Here is a 6,000-nt window from a genome sequence, read left to right on the forward strand (position 1 = left end):
CCTCCTTCCTGTCCCACGTAGCGCGTTCCTCCTTCCTGTCCCACGTAGCGTGTTCCTCCTTCCTGTCCCCTGTGGGGGGGGACAGCCCTGTCTCAGGTGAAACGAGACAGCAGACCAACCCGTGTTTGTTTTCTGGTGAAACGTATTATTCATTGAATTATTTTCAAGCCCTTTTAGATTCATTGGTTTTTGCCATTTAGGGCACATCAAATATTTTGGGGGCGATATTCAGTTTGTGATGATTTGGATTTGTGTTGTTATGATGTGATATAAAAGTGCATAAGTGAGTGGTGTTTAGTGAGGGCAGGGAGTATTATACTGTTTGATTATTTTGGTCTGTTAACATGGATACATTAGATGTAATCTGTGTTCTGTTGCATGGGCCTTTTCTGCACCAGCTCTGTAAGCCAATCTCTGCCCACGTTGTAGTAAAGTGGTGACTCTGTAAGCCAATCTCTGCCCACGTTGTAGTAAAGTGTGTAAACTTTAGACTTATACTTTGTGTCTGTGTTTGAAAAATACAACATTCCATAGATATTGTTGTCATATTTCGCAAAACCACCAAACACTCTTTTGGTTTTGTGCTTTCACACTCGCTGTCGGGAGGAAACCTCATAACTCCAAAATGTTCATTTTTCAGGAAATTAAGAAAACCTTATATTTTTAAAACAAAGCAATACAGTACTGCCTCATCAACGTTGGTGTTGTGACTTTATATATTGTCAATTACTTCCATGAGAAGGGGAGAGGTGGTGGAGTTAGCTGCTTTAGCAGACAGTCTGAGGGTCCAATGGAGTTAAGAGGTTTTGTCCAAAGCACTTTTTACTACTTTCCTTTGGTTCAATATTTGTTAAACAACACACAGACGTAAAGGGTGTTCAATAGCACTGATTTATGAAACAACACACAGACGTAAAGGGTGTTCAATGGCACTGATTTATGAAACACACGGACGTAAAGGGTGTTCAATAGCACTGATTTATGAAACAACACACAGACGTAAAGGGTGTTCAATAGCACTGATTTATGAAAACACACAGACGTAAAGGGTGTTCAGTAGCACTGATTTATGAAACAACACACAGACGTAAAGGGTGTTCAATAGCACTGATTTATGAAACAACACACAGACGTAAAGGGTGTTCAATAGCACTGATTTATGAAACAACACACAGACGTAAAGGGTGTTCAATAGCACTGATTTATGAAACACAGACGTAAAGGGTGTTCAATAGCACTGATTTATGAAACAACACACAGACGTAAAGGGTGTTCAATAGCACTGATTTATGAAACACAGACGTAAAGGGTGTTCAATAGCACTGATTTATGAAACACAGACGTAAAGGGTGTTCAATAGCACTGATTTATGAAACAACACACAGACGTAAAGGGTGTTCAATAGCACTGATTTATGAAACAACACACAGACGTAAAGGGTGTTCAATAGCACTGATTTATGAAACCACACAGATGTAAAGGGTGTTCAATAGCACTGATTTATGAAACACAGACGTAAAGGGTGTTCAATAGCACTGATTTATGGAACAACACACAGACGTAAAGGGTGTTCAATAGCACTGATTTATGAAACAACACACAGACGTAAAGGGTGTTCAATAGCACTGATTTATGAAACAACACACAGACGTAAAGGGGGTTCAATAGCACTGATTTATGCCCCCCAAAATAAATCAAAAACCTAAAAAATGGAGACAGCAGAGATATCATATACAACAGCGTCAATCAGTGCCTACTGTATGTACAGCCTACTGTATGTACAGCCTACTGTATGTACATTGTATGCAGCAGCAGAGATCTATAAGGAGGGGGGGGGGGAGCAACCAGAGGGTGTGTCTGTTTCTGTGTAATTACAGCACACGGCCCCAAGCGCACCCATTTCCTCACTTCCTGTCTGAGTGTCTCAGACAGTATGAAGTACAGTATGAAGTACAGTATGAACTTAGTTAACATGCAATAGTTTGCATTCCATCCATACAGTGAAGTGAAGAATAACAAAAAAAAAAGTAAAATCATAAAAGGATTCTCTTTAATTACTGATCAAAGCACTGTATACTGTTTAGTACAGTATCTATACTATATATATGCAGAAATTAATCTTTAATTACTGATCAAAGCACTATACTATTTAGTATAGTATATTAGTATAGTGGTTCTGACAGGGTTAAACCCATGTTTCTATATCAGTGGTTCTCAACCTTAACATCAGTGGTTCTCACAGGGTTAAACCCTATGTTTCTACATCAGTGGTTCTGACAGGGTTAAACCCTATGTTTCTATATCAGTGGTTCTCACAGGGTTAAACCCTATGTTTCTACATCAGTGGTTCTCACAGGGTTAAACCCTATGTTTCTATATCAGTGGTTCTCACAGGGTTAAACCCTATGTTTCTATATCAGTGGTTCTCACAGGGTTAAACCCCATGTTTCTATATCAGTGGTTCTCACAGGGTTAAACCTCATGTTTCTATATCAGTGGTTCTGACAGGGTTAAACCCTATGTTTCTATATCAGTGGTTCTCACAGGGTTAAACCCCATGTTTCTATATCAGTGGTTCTCACAGGGTTAAACCCTATGTTTCTATATCAGTGGTTCTCACAGGGTTGAACCCTATGTTTCTATATCAGTGGTTCTCACAGGGTTAAACCCTATGTTTCTATATCAGTGGTTCTCACAGGGTTGAACCCTATGTTTCTATATCAGTGGTTCTCACAGGGTTAAACCCTATGTTTCTATATCAGTGGTTCTCAGGGTTAAACCCATGTTTCTATATCAGTGGTTCTCACAGGGTTAAACCCATGTTTCTATATCAGTGGTTCTGACAGGGTTAAACCCTATGTTTCTATATCAGTGGTTCTCACAGGGTTAAACCCATGTTTCTATATCAGTGGTTCTCACAGGGTTAAACCCTATGTTTCTATATCAGTGGTTCTCACAGGGTTAAACCCTATGTTTCTATATCAGTGGTTCTCACAGGGTTAAACCCATGTTTCTATATCAGTGGTTCTGACAGGGTTAAACCCTATGTTTCTATATCAGTGGTTCTCACAGGGTTAAACCTCATGTTTCTATATCAGTGGTTCTGACAGGGTTAAACCTCATGTTTCTACATCAGTGGTTCTCACAGGGTTAAACCTCATGTTTCTACATCAGTGGTTCTCACAGGGTTAAACCTCATGTTTCTATATCAGTGGTTCTCACAGGGTTAAACCCATGTTTCTATATCAGTGGTTCTCACAGGGTTAAACCCTATGTTTCTATATCAGTGGTTCTGACAGGGTTAAACCCTCATGTTTCTATATCAGTGGTTCTCACAGGGTTAAACCCTATGTTTCTATATCAGTGGTTCTCACAGGGTTAAACCCTATGTTTCTATATCAGTGGTTCTCACAGGGTTAAACCCTCATGTTTCTATATCAGTGGTCCTCACAGGGTTGAACCCTATGTTTCTATATCAGTGGTCCTCACAGGGTTAAACCTCATGTTTCTATATAAGTGGTTCTCACAGGGTTAAACCCTATGTTTCTATGTCAGTGATTCTCACAGGGTTAAACCCTACAGTATGTTTCTATATCAGTGGTTCTCACAGGGTTAAACCCATGTTTCTATATCAGTCGTTCTCACAGGGTTAAACCCTATGTTTCTATATCAGTGGTTCTCACAGGGTTAAACCCTATGTTTCTATATCAGTGGTTCTCACAGGGTTAAACCCTATGTTTCTGTATCAGTGGTTCTCACCGGGTTAAACCCTATGTTTCTATATCAGTGGTTCTCACCGGGTTAAACCCTATGTTTCTATATCAGTGGTTCTCACAGGGTTAAACCCTCATGTTTCTATATCAGTGGTTCTGACAGGGTTAAACCCATGTTTCTATATCAGTGGTTCTGACAGGGTTAAACCCATGTTTCTATATCAGTGGTTCTCACAGGGTTAAACCCATGTTTCTATATCAGTGGTTCTCACAGGGTTAAACCCATGTTTCTATATCAGTGGTTCTCAACCTTTTTCATGTCAAGGACCCCCAGAATTATATGTATTTGGCCGCCGACCCCCATCTGAAAATATGTTGTTCCAGGGACCCCCCAGAAGCAAAGATTTGAGTTAAAAACGTTCTGAAAGAATATATATTCATAGATTTGCACCACATTTTCACGATTTTTCAAAAATAGCAGATCTACAAGCTCATATCGCGGCACCGAGTGCCGCGCTATGAGCTTGTAGATCTGCTATTTTTCAATAGCTAATAGCAATAGCCAAAACACCAAAAGGGGTTCCCGTACAGAAAGCTTCAAGGGAGTTTGGGACAGTCGTAGCAGACCGGTCGTATCCACTGATGTCATTCTTAGGGTCTTTAGAACCATTTTATTCTTTAGGGTCTTTAGAACCATTTTATTCTTTAGAACCATTTTTATTTAGAACCATTTTATTCTTTAGGGTCTTCAGAACCATTTTATTCTTGTCTTTAGAACCATTTTATTCTTTAGGGTCTTTAGAACCATTTTATTCTTTAGAACCATTTTATTTAGAACCATTTTATTCTTTAGGGTCTTCAGAACCATTTTTTTCTTTAGGGTCTGTAGAACCATTTTATTCTTTAGGGTCTTCAGAACCATTTTATTCTTTAGGGTCTTCAGAACCATTTTATTCCCACCACATTAATAATAATAATTATAATAATAATCTTTACGTTACAGCTTAGCTCAGAGCAGTAATTTCCCAGCTTTGGTGAATCATTAAACTACACATTGTTTGCATTCCATCCATACAGTGAAGTGAAGAATAACAACAAAAGTCAAATCATAAAAGGATTCTCTTTAATTACTGATCAAAATATTAAACATATTCATTTAGTAGAGTACATTTATAAACAAAACGGGTTGGCAGGCTATTGTTGTGGAATGTGATTAATCTTTATGTCAAAGAGTAAGACCCATGTTGTCTCATCCTGCATATTGTATGGGTCATTAAGCTGTTTATACTGTCCAAACTGTCCATCACTGGATACTTCCAAACTACTGTAGATTAACTACAAGACCCAGAGTCTGTAAACACAAGACATGCATGCACACACACACACACACACACACACACACACACAATCATACTGACATGTAACACAGTCGTGTGATACAAAATATACTTCAAAAGTTACTGTAGAAATACCTACAGAGGCCGGAGTCTGGCTAAAACCGAAAGGAAAATGCACACTGTCTTCTAACACACACGCACGCACACAGACACACGCACACACAGACACACAAACAATCATACTGACATGTAACTCATTTCATGTGTGACACAAAATATACTTCGAAAGTTAGTGTAGAGCACTTACAGAGGCCGGAGTCTGGCTAAAACCACAAGACAAATGTACCCGTTAGTACACTCTTTGAGTTACGGACCCATAAGGGTCCATTTTGTTCCAAACAATCATTTAGCTGGGGACCCCCTGGAAGTCCCTCAAGGACCCCTGGTGGTCCCCGGACCCCCCTTTGGGAACCACTGGTCAAACTCTCACAGGGATTTGAACAACATGATGACAGTTCAATAGAACGCTTCAATGCATGAACAGTTTGTCAACAACAGAGCAAAAAAGAAAAGAAAAAGTATTTCTAAGCTCTTGTGGTTTTGGTGGTTGTGTGTTTGTTACAATGCCTCGCTATGCTCGCCTGTCCGTCATTACGGAGTTGTTCAGGGTTTATTCCATCATTCCATCTGCATAGTAAAAGTAGTAAAAGTCATTCCACAGTCTGTGGTTTGGGTGTGGGAGGTATAAATATATCCTTCAGCCAACTCTGTAGTTAACACAGTTCAGCCTTGCGCTCCTTCCAAGAAACTCCAGACTGAACTCTGTTTTAGTTTCTTTACTAACTTAGCATTATATCTATATATATATATTATATCTGTGTCATTCTAGGACACTGAGTTCTGTTGGGAAACAAACGTTAAATTCCTGTACAATGAATAACTCACTATCA

This window comes from Electrona antarctica, assembly GCF_951216825.1.
Source record: "Electrona antarctica genome assembly, contig: scaffold_47, whole genome shotgun sequence".
Lineage (NCBI taxonomy): Eukaryota > Metazoa > Chordata > Actinopteri > Myctophiformes > Myctophidae > Electrona > Electrona antarctica.